General features: G+C 44.4%; 1 long non-coding RNA gene across 1 annotated transcript; it reads right to left on the bottom strand.

The window, feature by feature from the left end:
* Window positions 1-879: 879 nt before the first annotated feature.
* Window positions 880-9781, bottom strand: LOC125106180 (uncharacterized). Its single transcript, XR_007129260.1, has 3 exons — window positions 9008-9781; window positions 6019-6273; window positions 880-1563 (listed from the first exon to the last, which is right to left on the bottom strand). It is a non-coding gene; the product is annotated as an uncharacterized LOC125106180 (long non-coding RNA).
* Window positions 9782-9903: the final 122 nt, after the last annotated feature.

The following is a 9903-nucleotide window of genomic DNA, read 5'->3' as shown; positions in this document are numbered from 1 at the left end:
CAATATTGAAAGATTATCAAATTATATATTTTAGCAAAATATAAAACACAGTATATCTATCACTGCAGCCAATCTTTACCAAACTTTTTTGATTAGCTACCTTACTAACAGCCAAAAAATACCGGTAAAGAGTGTCTAATATACTACAGGTTCCAGATTTCTCCCCACACACCATAAGGTCCCCAGAACCCACAGGTCCTGCTTGGTGAAGAGGGAATGCTGCCAAAGAATTTGCTTTTCCCGAACTTAATGCAAAATGCAATATACAACATTGCCGCTCTTTGCTCTTTTTGCCACTATGTAATGAGAGACTCTAGCACAGGAAGTCCTCTCTGCTGAAATCAGTGAGGTTTTAAGGGAGGCAGTTAAATCGCTCTGCAGGATAAGGTACCAAAAAAGGTTCATTGTCCCCTGGCAAGTGGTTTCCTTGCCCAGAACACAGAGAGAGGAAGAGTGATGGGAGGGGTCTCAGGAGGAGGTGACCGTACCTAACCCTGAACTTGGAAGTTGATTCCCAACCTGTGTGCCCCTTGGGTTCTAATTTTCCCATAAAAGTGCTACACATCATAACCCTGTGTTAGCAGTAGTTAGGGAAGTAAGGGAGGAGGAGCAAAGAATTCTTTGGGGCAAAGAATTCAACCAGAGTAAGAATTGAAAGTGGGAGAGGATCAGAAGGAAGCAGACCTCTGCAGAATCCTTGGAAATTGTAAGTAGGGTACCAGATGCCCCGCAGTTACGTGGGATAAGACTTGAATCAGTTTATTAACAAAAGGAAAAAAAGAAACCATAATCTCAGAAGACACAGTGCTTGGGTATGCCTGCATTACATGTTTATGGAACTTATGAACAACAGACTTCCCATGTTTGACAGAAGGCAAATCAGGACAAAGCCTCAAAGACATTTTTATTGTGCCTGGCTTCAAATGAAAGCATAGTGTCCGAATGTCATTCTACAAAGTCCTAACTGTGCTGGTTATTTCTAAAAACATGGTGGGAAGAAGAACTTAGGAGTCTGTAGACAAGGCACATACAGAGAATGCCCTCTTCAGGCACTTACTGTTTGTACTTCAGAGCTTTGAAAAGCGAGTACATAATTATTACTTGGTACGAATCTGTGATGAGTTAATGTTAAAATTCCGCTGAGGAAAAAAACACAAAATGCCTGTGTATTTGGATTCCTTTGATCACCTATCTGCTTTGATTTTTCATAGCTCAAAGTATTTTCTCCTTTTCCTCCTTCCTTTGTTTCTTTGCTTCATTCCGGAATGACAGGGAGAAGAGAATACTGGACCCTTGGAGATGGGCTTCTCGGAGGAAAAAGAACAGCTTTCCAGGAGTAATACAACTGTTTTTGCTTCTAAGACCAGTTAGGCAAGTCTCTGAGGAGTCTTATAAATAGACACTGGGATACAAAACAGCACAGCTTGACAACATTCTGTAAGACAGATGACAGTGAGTGTCATTTGGGCCGTTTCCTCCCCTGTCTCTCAGCACAGGCGGATGACATCATCCCGACAACTCAGCAAGACCAGTTCTCCAGAGGGCAGCGGTGGCAGGAACAAACTGAAATGAAACACACAATCTCAGTTCATCTGCTGACCTGATTTGATCCAGGGCTGGACTCTGGAAAATCTAGAACATCACCCTCCGCCACGTTTCCCTCAAACTACTGACAAAAATTGGGCAGCAATGAACACATTGCTGGGAAAATGAACACTGGGAGCTCAGATGCCTAATTTTAAAAGTGGATCGTGACCAGATTCAGGAAGTCCTTGCTGCCAGGCGTCAGCCTTTCAGCTGCTTGTTCAGGCAGTGGTCTAAGAGGTCCAAAGGGAGAAGCACGGGCTGGGGAGGCAGGGCAGTACCTATTTGCCAACCAGCATGAAATTAGTTTAAGAGTTTAACATGTATGCTTGCAGTTATGGACATCAGCTGGAAGTCAACCCTCCAACATATATAACTACATCATAAAGAGCCAAGGAATCTTCATGGGATTTCAGACTTTTTAAATTTGAACTTTAGGAAGTCTGCTTCCAGTTTCAGGGTGAGAGTCCAGACATGCTGTTTCCAAAGCAGACAATAAACAAGGCAAAATGTGATCAACTCTTCCCTTTAAAACTCCCATGGGGTGGGGGCGGGGTGGTGTGGAGGATGGGGATGGCACCTGGGTGGCTCAGCTGGTTAAGCAGCAGCCTTTGGCTCGGGTCCTGATTCTTGGATCCTGGGATCAAGCCCTGCATCGGGCTCCCTCCTCAATGGAGAGCCTGCTTCTCCCTCTCCCTCTGTATGCTGCTCTGCCTACTTGTGCTCTCTCCCTATGTCTCCATCAAATAAATAAAAACCTTAAAAAATATATGTAAATAAAACTCCCATAGGCCACCATCTGTCACTGGTGTTTATTGCAAAGTCGTGACGAGCCCAAGGCAACTGATGGACATCTGCCCTGCCATGTGGCCTCTGAAGTGAGAGACACAAGGCACCGTCAATTTGTTTCTGGCATGTCCTCCCACAACCCACGTTGTAGCTGGCCCAACTCTCCTGGACCACAGCACAAAAGGCATGATCCAGGCCACAGACAGCACCAACAGGGGTCACGAGGAAAGTGTGTGCCCAGCTTCCCTGAGTCCTGGGGTTTTCATTCACAAGCACTCTTTGTCTGGGTTCCACTTCATTTAACTGAAAACCCAAAACACCAGAGGCTTAAGCACATGGGGTTTCTTCTGCCACAGAATAAGGGATAGAGACAGGAAGTACACGGCCCCCTCTATCATTCTGAGCTACCAGCTGCAGCCCATCCACATGGCAAGGTCACCTCACCACCCAAGATGGCTGCTGCACTTCCAACACCCTGTCTCCTTTCTAGGCAGTAGGCAAGAAGCAGAAAGGAGAGCAAATGGACACTTTTCTGAACCGAGTCTGCTTCCTTTAAGTGATTTTTTTGGAAAGCTCCCTCAACATTTCTGCCTACGTTGCATTGGCCACATCTAGCAGGGAAGACTGAAATGCGGGGCACACTGCAGCCCAGAATAAAACTGGAGATCTCTTTTACTATGAAAGAAGGGGAGGATGGATATCATGTAGCAACCCGCAATCTCTGCCACAAATCCCAGTGCACAGAATAGCAACACACAGAATGGCAACTGCTGATGTATTATGTACACTGGGCTAACCCAACTCAGAAGAAGAGCCAAAAATTCTCTACCAGCAGATGCTCTCTCCAGCCAAACAGTTCAATTTCACTTTTTAATACAAGACACAAATTCCTTCCTTCATGACTCTGCCCTTTCACTTGGCACTAACTCTTCCCAAAAATGTTCCCGAAGATGGAACAGTCCAGGCCTGTCACGTTTGGCTCCACCTCTTTTTGTTTCCTTTTTTTAAAAAAATATTTTCTTAACTCACTGGGTTTTTTTTGTTTTTGTTTTTTGGGTTTTTTCCATCATAATTCTATTCACACGGTTCCATTCACATTGTCCCACTGCCTGGGCAATCAGAAGTCAAATATCTACAGATTAGCCTTGACGGATTGTTTTCGTTTGTTTGTTTTTTGTTTTTTTACAATAAGCTGTCAATGTAGATTTTTTTAAGTGCAGACAGAAGTCTGAATTTTCATGTGAAATGTGACAGCTAATTTACCTTTTTTAAAACAATGGGTGGGCCTCTGTCTGGAGTCCTAAACTCCACTTGGGTCGGTGCCGCTGTGCCTTGGCTTTCCTCACTTTGGTTGTCACATGGATGCAATTCTTTCCACAGAGCATCCTGCCTGCCTTTTCCTCCCTGTCCTGCCTCCTTCCCTCCCTTCCTTCCTCTCCCTCCTTCCAAGTATCTGTTTGTAACTGAAGTAACTGATTTTCTTCCTACTGACCTACAGATTTCTTTCCTGAAATACTCTTCCGATCAATACTTCCCTCTCAACATCTAGTTTTGATATGCGACTACAGACACTCTTCCAAAATCAGTCCTACATCTTAAAATCCATCCCATGTCTTTCCCACTACCCCTTGACTCTCAGGAAGCTTGAGCTGAAGAAAATGCATAAAAGTCTCCATCATGCCTTCTCTAAGTCTCTAGCAAGAGGCTGCCAGCCAAGGCCGCCAGCATTTAGTGAGTCAGGCGGTGTTCTGGACAACTGATAATGGCAAAGACAATGTGCACTCAGCCTCCATGATAAAGGGACTATAAGAAATAAAAGGTATGCAATAAATTCAAGAAATGTGCCTCAGCTAAGGTGGAGCAATAGCTCTGAATTTTGTAAAGAAGCTAGAAATTCATATATTTTCCTGAAGAAAATAAATTTTATACAAAATATGACATGAATTCACTTTCTTAAAAAACAAGCAGGGGGCTTATATTTGCAAACTTTGACCTCCAGCACATACTGAATTACCGCCTAATTGATTCAAACATAGGTCTCTTTTCACAGCACCTGGCAGGGCATGAAGCTCTCAATAAAGGCTGACTGACTGATGCTATCACCTGGTCAACAGACTCACTTGTACTCTTGGGGGAGGGGGCGGGGATTCAGGACTCTCTCAGAAGCTGGATGAGGTTAAGGAACTGAGAAATATTTCCTCGGTTATGATGAAGGGAAGATCTAATTGCTTTTTTATTTCCAATCAATTAGAACAGTGTGGTTTTATACCTAATTTGTTATCAACAAAAACCCGGCATAAGAAAAATTAGCTTTGGCGTACACTTTAAACCAGACTCAGTGACTTTTTTACTCCTGAATGATTTTAGGTCATTTGTCAGCAACCACTGAAACCGTACTTCACCGGTCCATGTTCTGTTCACTGGTCCATGTTTTCAATTGGCCAGATTTGCCTATTTTTTTCCTGCAAAAATACTAATAAACATAGTATGACCCAAACTGTATGCTTAACCTCCATAAAAGAGTAAGAATGTAGGAGAAAAGTTTCCCTGCTACAAAATAATAAGGAATAAATAATATTTAGAAATACACATTCCTAAAAGCATGGGGTGCCTGGCAGGGGGGCTCAGTTGTTTAAGTGTCTGCCTTCAGATGAGGTCCTGATCTCAGGGTCCTGGGATTGAGTTCCTGCATTGGGGTTCCCTGCTCAGTGGGGTGCCTGCTGTTCCCTCTCTCTCTGCCCCTCCCCCCTGCCTGAACTCACTGGCGCTTTCTCACTCTCTCTCTCTCTCTCTCCCTCGCTCTTGCTCTCTCATGTGTGCATGCTCTCTCAAACAAAATTTTACAAAAAATAAATAGAAATACACATTTCTAAAAGTCCTGAAGCACAGGTTTTTAATACTATAAGAAATACACCTTTGGTGGATAAAAAATGTGCACACGTGTACACTTACACCACTGTATCATATCCATATGGCCAGGTCACTGCACTGTTCAAGTGTCAGACATATTGAGAGCAAAGGGTTTAATCTCAGGATGGATGCCAAGGAGAAGCTCATTCATTCATTCAAAAATACACGTACTGGACTTTTGCTGTCAACCAAAATGAATCTACGGAATTTACTCTCCAACTGAAATAACCAAAACACAGGACACAGTATAAACAACAGTGTTTCAAGAAACTCTGAATCAAAGGACAGCAATCCCTAAAAGATAGAAAAGGAATGCAGTGAGCCCTGCGATTGCCCTAGCTCACTGCCTTGAAAGAGTTTCAAGGAAAACACAGGCAAAGCCCAGCCAACTCCCTACGTTTAGCAGTAAAAGTCAAGAGCCCAAGACAGAGTTCACAGAGTACTGGAAAGAGCTTCAGAGAGAGGGGAAACTCCAAAGAGCTCTTAGGCCCTCTTCCAGTATTTAGCACAATCCTGATCAGCCCAGGAATGAAAGGTAACCACGTGAAGCCTAGGAAGAAACCACCCAGAAGGTTAGGGCAACTTCGAGCAACACCCACACAGGATAGTGCGTATACATCCCTTGCTATTTCTCCTTCTCTGTTGGAACACACGCAAATATATGGAAAGAATCTGTTACAGGGGATTGGCTTATGTACTGTGAGGGATCGTTAGGCGGCTTCTCTAAGACTGTACCTCTGTATCTGATGCAGAGTCCACTGGGAAGGCAAGGAAAAGAAGAAGATCCAAGCAAGCGGGAACCCTGCATGCATAAGCTGGAAATGTGAAACTCATACTCTTTCCTCTTGCCTCAGAGTTTGGTGCAACGTATACAGCAGAGGCAGAACCTCGAGTCCCACCCAGCATGGGGTTGCGTGCATCAGTTTGGGTCCTTTGAGAGGCAGACACCGAGACGGGTCTGGACATGCAGGAAATTTATTGGTGGAACACCTGTGGGGGAAAGAGGAAGGAGTCAAACGAGGTGACCCTACAAAGGAGAGAGGGAAGATGAGGTGAATAAGAAGAGTCTTTGATCTCAACCCAAGGCTAGGAACGTTCAGCCAGGCCCATGGAGAGTCCATGATGAAAGTCGCCCATCATTTGAGTCCCTCATCTGGAGAAGAGGCCTGGATCCTTGTCACATGCAGTCATTGGCTGGGAGCAGCTGGCAGGAAGTGTGGCCTCAGCGGGACTCAAGGTTGAATTCACAGCACAGTGGCTGGGGCTGTTGATCAATTATGCTCACTGAAGCAGGAAATCTGAGTGGCGCGCTCTCACCAGCACGCCACAGCAGGATGGATGAGGACCCAAGTTTCTAACTAGAGAGCACATTTTCATAACTAGCAGATATAAAAAACAGCGGCATAAAACCCACCATTGTCTTCGCGGTAGGCAAACTGGTGTGGATGCTGTCCACTACATCACAGTGTCCCCTTTATGAGGGCCCAAGAAAAACAGCTCCTGTGACTCAGGGCGAGGCAAAGTCATTCCTCCTGCGCAACTGGTATGTTTTCATCCTGTAGCTATGTGAATTTTGTCGCTGATTTTCTTTTTGTCTTAACCATTAGGAAATTAAGATCCAGACCTGGGTTTTAACTCTAGCTTTGGGGCTTTCATTTTTCTGCTCTTCTACCTTTTTTCTACTCTTTCCTGATTTTCAACACTACTCTTCTCTGCAAGTGATCCGTACTCCTTTCTGAAATAAGGCAGGAAATAATCACCTTCGACTAGGCTAGTAACTACGAGAACTAAAAAGACCAGATTTTAAATGCTTCAGTTTATTCCTTTTATGATAACTTTGTATAAAGGTCAATCCTTTTGCTCTCAACCAGCCCTAATAGAAATAGTGAGCTGCCCACATGTAATTTTAAATTTTCTAGTGGCCACATTTTAAAAAGTAAAAAGAAACAGATAAAATTGAAACAATTTAAATCTTTGAAAGGCCAATGTGTACTTCATAGGTAGAACCTGTATCGGAGTTGGATCAGGCCCACGGCAAATGCTCAGTGGCCAGATGTGTCAAGTGGTTCCTGTATTGGACAGTGTCAGTCTAAAAACAAAGCTACCAATGAACAAAGAGTCCAAAAAATTTTTAAGATAACAATCACAATTGTACCTAACCTATATAGTTGGCTTTTATTGAAGATTTCCAAGGTTCTAGGGGTTTCTGATTCAATACTAGGAAGTAAAAAGGAATTCTCCTCCCAGGGGTAATGATCATGAAATCCCTAAGATACTGGAATTTTTTTTAACTTCTGTATGTATCTTTGTTATCTGATTCTTGACTGGACCACCCCTGTCTACTGAAAAAAAATGTAGTATAAAATGGTTATGGACATCTAGTAAGAAACAGACATGCATTTTGTTTATCCTATATTTCATCTACAGTAGTATTAAAAATTACTTCAAAGCATGTGTATAGAGCTGTAAGACCAAAGAACAGAAACCTTTCTAACTGTGATCAACAAATGAACAACAAACAACAAAAAATGCTTAATTCTCCTTGCTTGGGGACCAGCTCTAACACTTACACCTAAGTTTGGAGAAAAAAAAGAGTATTATTCATTTACACCAAAATTAGAAGACTAAAAATGTAGTAAGATTCCTGAGAGTTATGAATTGGATTTTTTTAAAAGATTTTCTTTATTTTTGAGAGAGATAGAGAGAGAGAGAGAGAGAGAGAGAGAGAGAGAGAACATGCACTCCAGCTGGGGAAAGGGGTAGGCAGAAGGAGAAGCTGACACCACCACCCCACCCCGCCCCCCGGGCAATGAGCAAGGAGCCCAAGAGAGACTCCATCCCAGGGCCCTGAGGTCATGATCTTAACCAACTGAGTCACCCAGACACCCATGAACTCCATCTTTTAAGGCAATTTATTTAACCTATGAGAGCCACCATTTCCACATATTTTCAATAGAATTATATCACAGAATGGCTATGAAGATCAAGAATATATTGTGTATAAGTCCAACAGACAAATACTAAGCACTCAGTGAGAACATCATTTTTAATCACAAAAGATTATTAAATCCGGGTATTCTTAATTTGGGGTTTACAGACCTCTAGTCCATAGATAAAATGGCAGACGGGGGGAACCCCAAAAACTGAATAGGAAAAAAGATTACATCAATATTTTCACTAACCTCTAATCAAAATTTAGCATTTCCCCATTATGAATACTGGCAAAAACAGTATTAGAAGAACCTGCCGCTTTGCACTACAGAACAGGTATTTTCACATCATACTTCTGATGTCACAAGTCTCTCAAAATACCTTTCATCACCTTTTTGAAATTCTAGTACTTGTTAGACCTACTACTAGATCTTGTTAATCAATGCATTAGAAAAGAAACAATACTGTGTTACCAACATAATTTTTTTTAATTTCAGTATAACTAGTTTGCTTTGTAATACTCCATGTTTTATTTTATGCACTTAAAGCATGATTCTGAGAAGGGCTCCATAGGTTTCACAAAACTGCCATGGCTCGAATAAAGTTCAAGAATCCCTAAATTTTAGTCTCTCTGTTTCTTTCCAGAAAGCCAACCAAGTTTGATAACTGAGCACCTGCCTGGGTGAGCCCATTCCCAAAGTCTCAGGTTTGTTTTCTGTATGTGTAGCTCTGTCAATAAGCTGTTGCAGCCCTGGTACCTGACTCTATCAATTAATCTGTTTGCTGAGCTCACCTTCAATCTATGGCTGGCACCTACCCTCTTCAAGGTTCTGTGTCCAACTTGACAGGCTGGTTTTTTGGTGTGTTCGGATGACACTTACTGGCCCTCGCGGGATGTCGGGCCCATGGTGAAGCTGCGCGGTGATTTTGCGGTGTGGTCCCAGACCAGTAGCATCAGCATCTCCCGGCAGCTTGGTAGATTTGCCAATTCTTGGGTCACACCGCAGACCCAAAACAGAATCTCTGAGGTCTATCAATGCGTGTTTTATCAAGCCCTCCGGGAGATGCACGCGGGAGTCTGAGAACCACCGCGCTAGGGAATGGGAGGGCAGCCCAACCGGGGGCGGGGGTTGGGGATGGTGCAAGGAGCTCTCTCACCTCCAACCTCCGTGGGGACTAACGCTGCTTTTCCAACTGGGGCCAGGGGCCGGGGTCAGATTGGGGGGCCGGTATTGCGATGCAGGAGGTGCTGAGCGGCCTAATGAGTCGAAAGCCAGGGCTACGGTGCTTGTTTTTCTTCTGCACCCCGGTTTTAATTATATTACTCCAAGCCTCGACGGTAACTGACAAAGAAGGTCCCCCCATACCAACCCCTTGGCGCCGCTGCTGTATGGCAAGAGAAAAGGAGTCAGGGAGAGCGCCTGGGGACGGGGTAGTGCGTGGCCCCTCAAACCCGAGGGCTCTGCCCCGACGGCCCCGCAGCCCCCTGAATTCTTCCCCCCCCCCCCCCCCCCCCCCCTCTGCAGGAGCGGGAGGGCGTGCTCCCTGCCGGGAATTGCGGTCCCGGAAACCCGCCAATCCCAGGCTGGACGGGCTCAGCCGCCTCCAGAAAACTACAAATCCCAGGATGCCCGGCGCGGGTGTGTCACGAGGGAGGGGCGGCGGGCGCGGCTAAATAGCCTCCATCGG

This window comes from Lutra lutra, chromosome 1 (assembly GCF_902655055.1).
Source record: "Lutra lutra chromosome 1, mLutLut1.2, whole genome shotgun sequence".
Lineage (NCBI taxonomy): Eukaryota > Metazoa > Chordata > Mammalia > Carnivora > Mustelidae > Lutra > Lutra lutra.
This window is presented reverse-complemented; position numbering and strand designations above follow the sequence as displayed.